Source organism: Equus quagga, chromosome 20 (genome assembly GCF_021613505.1).
Source record: "Equus quagga isolate Etosha38 chromosome 20, UCLA_HA_Equagga_1.0, whole genome shotgun sequence".
In the NCBI taxonomy this organism is placed as follows: domain Eukaryota; kingdom Metazoa; phylum Chordata; class Mammalia; order Perissodactyla; family Equidae; genus Equus; species Equus quagga.
In genome coordinates, this window is record NC_060286.1 from 5858466 (window position 1) to 5871179 (window position 12714).

General features: G+C 45.4%; 1 protein-coding gene across 1 annotated transcript in view; it reads left to right on the forward strand.

Moving 5' to 3' along the window:
- Window positions 1-2887: 2887 nt before the first annotated feature.
- DAAM1 (dishevelled associated activator of morphogenesis 1) overlaps window positions 2888-12714 on the forward strand; it is a 161335-nt gene continuing 151508 nt past the window's right edge. The window contains exon 1 of the mRNA XM_046647122.1: window positions 2888-2997. The gene's annotated coding sequence lies outside the window, so the exon portion shown is untranslated. The remainder of the gene's footprint in view (window positions 2998-12714) is intronic.

Here is a 12714-nt window from a genome sequence, read left to right on the forward strand (position 1 = left end):
CTCTGCAGTCCCACAGTTCCTAATTAGTAGGCAAGGATTTGGGGACAAGACAAGGCCTTTCATAAGATCACTCCAGAAAAGCAGCAGTCGCTTAAAAAGGAAAGGAGAAAAAAAGTAAAGAAATCCTTTGAGAATATACATTAAGTTAGATGGAGTGGGTGTTTTTTTGTTTAAGATTTTATTTTTCCTTTTTCTCCCCAAAGCTACCCGGTACATAGTTGTGTATTTTCACTTGTGGGTCCTTCTAGTGTGACATGTGGGACACTGCCTCAGCGTGGCCTGATGAGCGGTGCCATATCTGCACTCAGGGTTTGAACCGGCAAAACCCTGGGCCGCCGAAGCGGAGCTTGCGAACTTAACCACTTGGCCATGGGGCCAGCCCCAAGTGGGTGTTATTGATGGCTTCTGAGACTACTTAGTTACCTAGAAAGAATTAAATACAAACACAATGAGCGTGTGTGTGCGTGCGTGTGTGTGTGTGTGTGTGTGTATGAGAGAGAGAGAGAGAGAGAGAGAGAGAGAGAGAGAGAGAGAGATAGTGACAGGAAGAAAGAGAAAGAGAGAGTTCCCTTCTGTCTCCATAGGAGTTGTTACGCTTCCTCTGGTCCCAGGCCCACAGACTGTATTTCTGATGCTGAAGAGCCAACTTTGTGTGCCCTGGTTACCAATGAAACAGTGTGCAGCGATCAGTTCAAATCCGTCACACTTATAGCAAAATGCTTCCAAACACAATATCTTGCTTTTAATACTTATATCTATATCTACTTAATGGGAAGAACAGCTCACACATGCACATCCACACATTTCTGTGCTTATAGTCTATTGTATATGATGTCCTTTACATATGGAAATGAGCCATGTAACATGACACATCCCTATAATATTAATTGCTATAAAGAATGGAATATTTTTTTTCCAGGCAGACTCTATCCCCTCCTTCATTGCTGAAGACCCAAGAGAACTTGCTGTAACGTGATTTGTCCTATAAAGTTACTCCTCCTCAATAATATACTTATATCTATAAGGATAAGCCCTGCCTTACAGAGAATCTCCACATCCAATGTGACGCAGTAAATTTCAGGCTCACTGATTACACTTCCATCTAAAAGCTTTACACAGTTGTAAAACTGGGAGAGCTTTTAGACTCATCTCAGGTCAAGTTTCTTTTTGAATATTTTTCTGCAATGAACTGCAATACATTAAACCTACCCATTAGCTAGAATATCACTGATTGTGATCTGATGGCCAATGGAACATTTGTATTGTCTGGGTTCCATTTAAGACAATATTTGGAATGGATGGAATAGCTCAGAACAGGAGAGCAATATTCAACGTCATCTTCCTTCGGTGGAGAAAAATGTGTCTGGTCTACAAGGAGTAAGCTTGTTAAAAGAAAGTCAGCATTAAGCACTAAAATCCCTCTCTCAGCAAAACAAAGCATCTCCCTCTTCCTTGAGATCCTCAACTAGTTCATGTATCATTCTCTTGAACCCAGGTTACTGTTGCACAATGAGGTGAGAAAATAAGAGCGACAGGAAGACTTCCACCAACAATTAGGTGGTGAGTTCTTTGAAATCTTCAGTCTTCTAGAGATTTTGCTAGTGGAAATAGGGGTGTGAACCGATCCTCATATGACTGAGACATCGAATGCATTATAATTTACTTTACAACTGGAGTAACTAGATGTATTGATTTTTTTTCGTTTAAAAAGACCTGGAGATTTGCTCTCCATGTTAATTTTTCATAATATTTGGTATTCATTAAATAATGAAAAATGCCACGGAAAAATTTTACATATTAGAAATAAAATCTTCCAAAAGCTTCATAATTCTACTACATACGTTTTTCTTACCTTTAAATACACATTTAGGTGTGTTAAGATCACATCAATTCTTGAACAGCACAGTGTTATGTGGTTTAGGTCATTTAAAAATATTTGAAGAGAAAGGTATGGAAAATGAAGAGAGAGTGTTGTGGACTTAAGAGTACGTGTATACACATATATGTCATTTATTAGAACTTTAGACAAAGATGTCTTCCTGGGAGTTGAGAGCGATGGGAGCGGGAAGCCTGCCGCAAGGAAGAACAAAAGCATGGCTGCGCGATAGCAGCGTCTCTGCAGCACCCCAGGCTCCCTGACGGAGGGCTGCGGCGACTGTCTAGTCTACTACGCCGCGTTTTCACTAGTGACAGCCTCCGTTATTCTGTCAGCTCAGCCAACTAAGCTGCTCCCCGCGTTCTGGCTGGTCACCCGGACTCCGTTAACCGGGAGAAGGAAAGAGAAAACAGAAAGCTGATTTGTACCAAGTGGGACACTCGGGGATTTCTCTCCTTCGGGGTCGGCGTCGCCTCACCCTCGGGGACGTGGGGGAATTCCAGGACCGCGCTTAACCCAGAAACCAGCGCGTCCTATTAATTAGGTGCTATGCGTAGGGAAGGCAGTGAAAGGCTTAATCTTCTCTCTCCAGCTGCGGCCAAAAGAGCCGGGGTGGTCAGAACTGCCTGGGTCGGTGCGCACTAGCCCTGGACCCCTCGCGGCCCTCAGAGCAAGAACCGGGCCGAGGGGAGGTCAAGTCAAAGGGCACGACCGCAGGGCGCCCCGCCCCCTCCCCGCTCTGTCCGCGGCTGGGCTTCCGAAAGACCACCGCTAACACTGAGAGGCTGGAGGGCGGGGAGGGGGAGGGCCCCGGCGGGGGCGGGACTAGGGGCGGGGACGAAGGGGCCGAGCATTACGTCGGGAAGGGTAGTTCCGCGAACGCCAGTAGCGTAGGTACCCAGGCTCCGCTTGAGAGATCGGGACTACACCTCCCAGGAGTCTGCGGGCTCGGTCGCGGGGTCCATGCGCAGTGGGCGCCACATTGTATCCTATCAGGCGAGGAGAGGGTGATGTCACCTGCGAGTTGGTAACCTACGAGCGGCTGTGAAGGAAACTGTTTAACCGGATCCCATTGTACCCGGAGCGCAGAGCCGCCTTTCCAGCATGCAGGGGCTGCTCAGGTAAGGGGGACGCGCCGCCTCGCCCGCCGCACTCATTCATTGAGTGGCACCGCGCGGTGGCGCGGGGGTGGGCGCGCTTCTTGGCACCGGCGCTGAGTTCCCGGCGCGCCCTCTCGCTGCCTCCCCGGAGCTCCCGGGCCAGTAGGTAAATATTAAACCCGTCCTTCAGGTTGGATCTGGGTGGGAACGGGACCTAGACAGCTCCCGGCTGCCAAGCTGGGTTTGGGAAAATGGCTGCAAGCGCCGCGCAAAGCAGGGCGAGCTCAGAGGAAGGCGCCTCCAAGGACAGGGGTTCCTCCCTCCTTTCTTTCTAAGACGCTCGGGTGCCGAGAGAGCCGGCGGGGTACCACTCGCCGCCTTGCTGCAGACACCCCGGGGCTGGGGCGCTGGGGGTCGTGGCCTCGGGTGGGAACTGCGGGCACTGCTGCTGTCGGGAGCTGCTGGCCCGGGAGCCTCCGAGAGGGAGAATCGTGGACTCGGAGGTGGCGACGAGGAAGGAGGGACTCGTTTACCCGCCAGCGTCGGAGCAGAACCCCCAACGTCCTTGGCACCCTCACTTCAAGCCTCATTCGAAAGAAATGGGGTGACTATATTTCAGGCAAAGTTGGAAGCTAAAGATCTAAAAGAGAGAAGGGAAACCCGCGCTGCGGAAGGAGCAAGGTGTTGGTGGACAGCGGCGAGGGGAGGCTGTGCTGCATTGGGACCGGGTTCAAGGCGTCGCAGAGCGCTCCCGCCTCCCGTCCCTCGGGCGAGGGCGCATTTGGGGCCCCTGCACTGATTGCTCCCTCGACAAAGAGCACCTGAGTTGGGGCGAAGCCTGGAGCCCTGGGATGGGAGGTGGTAAGGCGGTGCGGGGTGTTGAATAATCTGATGATAAGGCGCACTGTGGGGCAAGAGGGCTGGGTAATCGGGTTTTCTCAGCTGAGGCTGAAAATCCAGCTGCTTGTGATCCGCTTGCCCTCGGACTGGAGACGTGCCTGAGGCCCGAGAACTCTGAAGTCCTCTGTATTTCCTTTCACTGTCCCTAGCACCCTTATTCTTTCGCTTACTCACTCATTCATCAAACCCTGCTAGTGGCTCTGTTCTCAGGTTGCTCACAGCCTGAGGTTGGGGTGTTCTGTCTCTTGCCCCCATAAAATATTTTAGTGGGCCCGGGAATAGATACTTAGACTCCATCCTCTACCCCCTCATCTCCACCCACGGGAGAGCATCAAGAGCAAATGCCACCCGTGACCGTTTTGCTCCCATTGAGCTGGTAGTTTCTTGAGGCTGGTGAAGGACCTAGTGAATCGAGTGGAGTTTGTCTGCAAGATGAATCCCGTTGCCATGGCGACTCCTGCCGTCGGAATCTTAACTGCTCGCACTGCTGTTTCGATTCGATGTGGCTCTGCGGGCAGCTGGGAGGGCGTGGCCAGTGGGTGTGGTCAAGTGCTCGCCCTGGGCCCAGCTGCTCTCTCCTCTTTTCAGAGCCCAGAGGCTCTCTCCATTCTCTTGTAAATAGCTTGGACACAGTTCTTGGATCCCTTTCCTTCTCGCGTGTCCATTCCTGTCTCCCCGTCCCTCCCCAGAAATGATTGTTTGGAGCCTTTTTCCTGAGGCAAACTCTCAAAATTACAATTGAAAGATCTTCCCTTTCAGGCTGGCTGCATCATCTTCCTAATAAAGTCTATTACAGCGTTGGAGGCGGCTTTCTCAAGGAGGGAGCTCGCCGCTATTCTGCAGGAAGAGAACTCCCCGGCCGCCAGTAACGGTCCTCAACTGGCACTCGGTGCAAGTCCCGGGAAGTTTTTAGGGACAAGTAAATGACTCAAATTGAATTCTGGTACACAAGGGATTACTGAAAGAAAATAAAATACATTAATACAGCGTATTTAAAACATGCAAATTACATATGAATTTTAATTCAAATATCAAAAAAAAAAGACTCAAATTTCAACTTGACCCTCTCTTGACACAAGATACTTAGCGTATGGTCAGTATGGTTCTCACAAAATCTGAAAGGCTGCCTAGAGGATGCAGGACCTTGAGAGTGAAGCCGGCTGCGCTGGGATCTAAGAGGCCTGGGTCCTGCTCTGGCTCTGTCATTACTGGCTACCCGTTCTGGGGTTAACCCTTTCCCTCTGGGGGACTTTGGTCATTGGTGACGTGGGAAGAGGTATAGAGGGTTTCCTAAGGTTGATTCTAGGTATAAAAGTGTATATAAGACTAGGTATAAAAGACTCTGAAAGGACTTATTCATTGTCTTTTATTTTTCTCAAAGAAATCTGAAGATAAGTGTTTAAACCCAGCTTCTGACACTGTGGCATTGGGTTCATGTCTCTGAGTCTTACTTGTATGGATGGCAAATAGCCTGGCTCTTGATGGCAATCCTTCAAAGTGGGCAAGGCAGTCGTATTACTGTTTATAACATTGTTTCTAATATTACCACTGTTATCCCAGTATTTGGACTTCTATTTATACTTTTGTGTAAGAATTAATTGTTTAGGTTTTGCCTTGTTATAGATTTTCAATGAATGCAGTTATTTGAAACTTAATTGCATTAAATATAATTGAATTACACAAATACTTTGTTTCTCTTCTGTTTTCATTTCAGACCAAGGTGGATTATCACAGATATTGCAGTTCAGGGAGGAAAAGTGGGTATTTATGAGCATCTATGCATGTGCATTTGTGTGCAGGTCAATGCCTGGGGATGCTGTGTACCAGGTGGTTGACATTCATCATCTCATTTTAAGCAGGTGATTATATCCCCACTAGGAAACAGGATCAGAAGTTGTCACTCACTCTTTATTTTTGTCCTAGAACTTATCATTGACTGAAAATCTCCTTCAATTATCTGTTTACTTCTTGGCTCCCTATAATTCTGACACCATTTCCAATGTATGGAGTTTTTCCCCCACTCCCCTAAGGTCTTTGAGAGCAGGGTCTTTGTCTTGTCTATCCTTGTCTCTCCAGCATTTAAAGCAGTGTTTGGCCATTGGTAGGTATTTAATAAATATTTGTTGCATCAGTGTTAAGTTGTAGAGCCATAATTGGAGATCCAAGATCTATATTCTTTCTACCAATAGTTCTGTCATCAGTTGTAATATTCCTCTTAGCTTTCGGTCAAGCAGTTTCATCTCAGCATAAACCAAAACTCGTGTGTAGTATGTGACTTGAAATATAAAGGGCTTCCTAGGTGTTTGAAAGAGAGAGATGTATTTCGTAATTATTTGCTTTTGGAATACATTCGCCCACATAGACTTTTTTTTCTAGAATTCTTAACATAATTCTTATTATCCCAAACCAGACATTTCTAGATTTCTCTCTATTGTACTATCCCTGGCCCAGATAACTTTCCCAGGAGGTGAATGACAGGAAAATAGGGAGAAAGACCAAGGCAAAGATGCGTAAGGCTTTTGTCAGGTCACCAGTGGCTCCCGAGGCCCCATTTGGGTAGAAGAGCTGGACAATAGCTCTCTCATCTGGGCTGGAGTTGTTCTGTGAACAGCGTCCGTGGTTCCAGGCTGGCTGATGTGAGAGAGGAACGGGGGGAGACATTTGTCCAATATTTGTAGCATTCTGTTATAATCCAGTTATCATCCAGATTTTGTGGGTTTTCAGAAGTGTCAATGAGTGAGGAGGTGTGACCGTAAAGAGGGTGCGGTGGGTCGTGTCCTTGAGTGGTGCTTACAGAAGCTCTGTGAGTAGGTGCCAAGGAATTTGAATCCTGGCTTTCTTGCTTTGTGGACACGCTCTGGGTGTTAAGAATGTGAGTGTGTCTGTGTGTGGTTTTATTTGAGCCACTTTGTTTAAGAGGCTGCCTTTAGTGTTGGTATTATGGTCATCAGAACAAATAAGGTGTTTACAAACAAAACATAGTTAAGATCGAAAGTGTTTCATTGTGTAAATATTTTGGGGATGTTAAAGAGTGGCTTTGGCTTGAGAATCTTGAGGTCTTCTGTGAAATCACTTAAAAAGTTACAGCTGTTGGATCAGGGGAAACAAGCTTTTCCAACAAAGCTTAGTACCACTGAGAGCCTTAGTTGTTTGGTTCAGAAAATAATCATGGCTTGTCACTTCTGTGGGGCCCTCCTTGGCTTTGTGTTGTGCTCGTGGTATCTCCAAGTGTTAAATCTATCCTTGTATTGCAGGAAACAAGGCAACTTTGCCAACTTAGGTTAGCAAACTTGTTTAATGAAAATCCTTTTTTGTTTTGTGATTGATTTTTCTTCTTTGCATAAGGAACGTGGACTACTGTCACTTATTTTGGGATTACAATTTCTAACTTGGTAATGTAGGAAATCTTGCAAGTGAGTGTGTATCTTAAACACTCGCAACATCAGTTCTTGGTTTTCCCAAGAGCTCAGTTTAGAGACAACCGATAGCACAGGTGCTATTGAAGAAATCGGCAAGGAGGGCGGTTTCTGTATGTCGGCAGGAGGCTGGGGCTGAGGATACCTCCCTTGAAGTTACATTCGCTCAGCAACTGTCTTCTTGTGTAGATTGTGCTTAGAGTGGCTGAGAGCGGCTGATAGAGATTGGAATTGAAAGATGGATCTGCAGTGCCCTCCCCTTCCTCCAAACCACCACTTAGTACCCCCACTGAAAGAGGCCCTGATGAAGATGAGCTGCAAGTTGATCTTGGTGACCTACATTCCACTCTAGCAGACTATTTCTGCCCCAGAAAAAGTGTTTACCTTTTTATTTTCTGGTGTCCTTTCCACTGTCCCAGGATCAGAGAAGTGAGCATTTCAGAGTGAGTTTGCATTCATAGCACATGTGTCTAAAAAGGAATTAAATGTTAAATCCTAGGAGCACAGCAACAAGCGTACAGAGCGCCAGCCCCGTTAATCCGAGGTTACCAAACACACCCTCAGCTTTGGTGAGCTTATTTTCCTTGTTGATGTTTAAGCGTGCCTGGCTTTCTTCCCTGTCTGTGACTTTGCAGTAGTAGCCTCCCTCACCCGGAAGGTGCACTCTTCTGATGTCTAAATTCTCGTGCTTTCAGATCCAGCTTGAGTACCGTAGCTTCCAGGAAGCCTTCCCTGCCTGTCCTTCAGCTTTCACCGCCCCCTCTGCTCCTTCCTCCTGAGAGCCCTTAGCCGGACCTCACAACTGACCCCTTACAGCTACTAGTCAAGGTATGGGAGGTGCTGACCTTTGGCCAGGCCCCTCCTAATGCTTTATATGGGCGTAACCATCGACTCCTCACGACAACTCTGTGAGGTGGGTACTACCATCACCGTTTTATAGCTGAGGAAACTGAGGCATGAAGAAGTTTAGGAACTTGCCTGGCTCAGGTCACATAGCTAGTCAGTGGCAGACCAGGTTAGGGACCCAGGCAGTCTAGTTCTTTACACCCTACACTATTGCCTTACCTCCAGTTTCTTACGTGTTACATTCTTTTCTCTCCACCGAGTTGGGAGAATCACAACCTCCTTTGCGTCTCTTAATTCTGAAACGGTGCTGCGTCAGTAACTGCTGCATTGATTAAGAGTGAAAATGCTTCTTCATTTAATGGTTTCTTATACATAGTCTGATTTTCTGGAACAGAAAATGTTGCACAAGATTAAAAATGTTGCATTTGCGTGTTTGAATGATAACTCGAACTCCCTCCTTTTTGCTATGTGAACAATAAGCAAATTATTTGAAAGAGGAACTCCTCTTATACGCCATCTCTAAATTGATTTGGAGTCTGTCCAGCATGAGACCCTATTTGTTAACTGAGATCACTTTTGAGTAGGTTGAATCTTTTATCTGAAAAGCCCTTCTCCCTGGAGCGGGGCCACGGAAGCGTCCCTCAAGAGTTAAGAGGGCCCATAGCTTCTTAGCTTCCCTCCTCCCTGTTGTGTTTTAACATGAATTGTGAGAGCTCTTTTGAAAAGAAGGTAATAAAATAATGAAAACTTGAGCAGTTGTCAAACATGTAATCTAATATTGGGTATCCTTAGATATCAAAATAAGGTTTTTTTTCCCCACCTCAAGAGAGAGATTTTTATTTATTTGTACAGTCGAGCAAATTTGGTGCCAAATATACAATTGCAATTCTTTTAAACCGTAGCCATGCTATTGTGAATTAAATGTGGAAAACTAGGGAAGCAAGTTCAATTTCTAATGTAGTTAGTGTCATTTCCTGACTTACGACAGATCTTTTCCTTTTGGCTTAAAACTGGATATTGTGCCACTTTGATAATATTTAATGAAGACACTTGACTCAAACACAAACTGTGTCATTTAGGGAAATAATAGGAAAGTTATGCCCTAACAGCATATCGTCAGGAAGGGAAAATGAAAACAAAAGTCTTGTTAGCCGTTAGACTACCCAAACATACTATTCATTCAACAGACATTGATTTCAGGAGCTTTTGTTTATTTAGTTTTTCCATTCATCTTGTTACACTTCCTATGTATGTCATTCACCTTTAGTAATAACTTGAGCTCTTTCTGCTCTATAAATTGCACCAGGATTAGAGTTGAAGGTTACCTGTGTTTCTGCCAGGTACGCAATTAGGGTCACCTATTAAACTGGTCTTTGTCCTTTTCATTTCTGAAAAAAATATCTTCTGTGCGATTAGTGAACTTTGCCCATCTGATGGACTTTCTGAATTTAGACTTCCAAGAGTACACAGCCCAGATCTGAGCTTTAGGCATTGTCTGCGCAATACAGATGCCCATCTTCTGTTTTCTGAGATGGGTTCTTATATTCTGGCCTGTTGGCGAAGCTCAGTTTTTTAGAGACATGCAAACCAGGTCGGGGTGTGGGTTAGCTTTGCCTTGTTTTGGAGCCGCAACTGCACATGCAATTCTAGTTGCCCCCCCCCCCCCCCCCCCCTTTTTTTTTTTTAACTCATCATGTTCTTGACCACAAAGGAGACTAGACAGTATGCTGTAAATATATCAGTGCATAGCCATCATCACTTGGGGCAAAAAGATGGTGCCATATTACAAAAGGAACTGATTTCAGACCTCGTGAGTTAGAGGCAAGGCTTTGTCAGCAGTTTGCCAAGGAACTACATGCTTCTGACAGATGTCCTCCTGTGAAGAGTGGGTCAGGATTAGGGGCAGCTCCCTAAACTTTGCCAAAGCCCCATAGTCTTGGTCTTTTCCCTTCTTGGGGGTGTAACTGAAGCCATTGGTGTGTGTTTTGATGCCACATAAATCTTCTGCAGATTTGCACCCTAGAAGAAGGGTGAGGATGATGGTCAACATCATTCACCAAGTGAGTTACATTGTTCATATGTGTATAGGCTTAAATTTGTATTTGTTTCATAGAGATTTGGTAAAACTGAGCAGTGAAATGTCAAGACACAAGTTAAGTTAGTACCTGCAGTTCTGTGACAAGAGGGTTAGACTAGAGACCCTTCTAAATCCTGAGAATTTATTGCAAAACTTATTGTAAAAAGTTAAAGAAAATGAAATGGACAAATTAAACCATTTGAAGGATTGTACTGCATTCTCTACTTTATTCTTGAAGCTTGGCGAAATTGTGTATACAGAAAATATCATATGGTTCTGTCCAAGGTCAATGATTCATTTTTTCTTGTTTAAAAAATGCATTTACAGTTACCCATATTAGTGGTTGTTATTTGGTTTAGGATGTTGGTGGCAAAAGAAACAACAGTAACATTTCTCTTTGTTTCCCATTCTGCTTGTTTGTGGCAATCTTGTTTGCCTTAGAGGTACTCCCCCAGCTCCATTCTGCCTTGCTCAGCTCTCAGTGGTAATTCCAAGTCAGAGTCAGAGAGGATGTGGAATGAATGGTGCTGGAATTGAAGGTCATGGCTGAGACTGCATCATGTTCTCAGAAGGTTCAATGAAGGGCCTGCCATTAAGTTTTTGTACTTTAAAAATCAAGAATAGAGAATTGGATTGGACTAGAAAACCTCTATGACCCATTTAGGGCTTGACATTCTGTGAGTAGGTGACACCTCCAGCTACAGAAGTTCCAGGAACCATGGCAAGATACTGCTTTGCCTGTGACTTTTTCTGCTAAGAGATTGATTTAAAATTAAAAACATATGTATTATTTTTAGTTTGACCCAATTTCTTTTAGGCTGTGACTGAAGCTGCCTTTCTTCCATACTCCGCCTTTTCCTGCTGTACTCCTTGGACTATAACCTGTGTCTGGAGGACCACTAAACTGCTTCCTTGCCACTTCTCTCACGCCTCTCTGTGGCAGAAGGAGGTTGTTCCCAGTCGGCCAGGTTGCATATGAGGGGAGCAATCACTGACCTTACAGGGACGCACATCTTCCCCTTTAACCTCCTGATTTAGGATGGAGCAGCCGAGAGAGCACAGCTTACATTTTAATTCTCCCAAGCTCAGATTGTTTTTCCGATGAACAAGTTGGGGAAGTAGGTGGAGGGGAGGACAGAGGGAGTTATTGGATTTCACTTATCTTATCATTTGTTTCCCTCCGGATCGCCTTTGTTTATACTGTCTCTTCAGGCCAGGAATTCCTCCAGCAGAAAGCACGCATACACGTGGGGATGTTCAGATCCGGCTTCTTCCTTCTTGTGTTCCCTTTGCTGACTTGGCCTTCCTCTCTGCAGCCTGATCTGAAAGGAGGGCTGGAGATATTTAACCTGCTTTTAATTCTTCCATTATGTGGAAAAGAGTTCTTAAGACAGTGACTTGGGGCAAACGTGTTAATGATTTTTCTAATGGGGAAAAAGGATGATGCTGAGTAGGTTTAAATTTAACATCCACTTGTAACCTGTTTATGTCGGTTGAGGGTTTAGTCACAACGTTTGATACCTTGAAAGGAATCCGTTTGCCTTTTGATTGCTCTTGCAATTGCACAGAGGAAAAACAAACACCAGTTGATTTTAGGTTCAGATGTGGCAACTCCTTCAAACTTACTGGACCTCTGTTTCCTCATCTGTGAAATCATGTGAAAATGCCAAAATTTTATGAGAACGATATCACCTTAAAATAACGACCTCGTTTATATGGCATGGTGTAGTATTGATGTACTATCCACTGCATTCCCCTAGAATGGAGATTGTGAGGGGGAACTCTGTGTTTTTACTTTTAGAGCTTCCGGTGTTGGCCCCTGCTCTTGGCACAATGTGCCTGAGACCCTGTTCTTGGCTGGAGCCAAAGATCTGATCTCTAGTCTCTTCTCCTTAACTGAACAGCTCTGGTCACATTCCCCAGTCTTGGGGCTCAGGAAGTTCTGTAGGATGTAAGGCATGAGGCTAGCCACAGTGTCTTTGGGGGATCATCCAGTTCTGTTTAAATTGATGATCGCTTTGAACCGGAGTTGGGCCACCGTTGACACACAGGATGGACGGAGCCAGCTGTTGTCTTTGGTTTGGCCGGCACAGTATTATTTTTAAAAATGGAATGATTTTAGTGAACATTTACATTCTGATTTGTCACAGACATCACCACACACTGATGCCTTATCCACAGCCACTTTGTTTATGTGATATTTCCTTGCCTTCTTGGCCTTTGAGTTTGTTATCTGTATTTGAAACTAAATTATGATGAGAGCCTCTTCAGGCATTTATCCAGCAGTGGGCTGGCAAATACTCTAATCCAGGGTTCCTCAACCCTGTTGGCGTTTTGGGTGGGATAGTTCATTGTGGGGAGCTGGGCTGTGCACTGTGGGATGTTGGGCAGCATCCTTGGCCTGCACACACTAGATGCCAGTAGCACCCTTTTTCTAGTTGTAACAACCAAAAATGTCTCCAGACATTGCCAGATGTCCCCTGGAGAGCAAAATCGCCC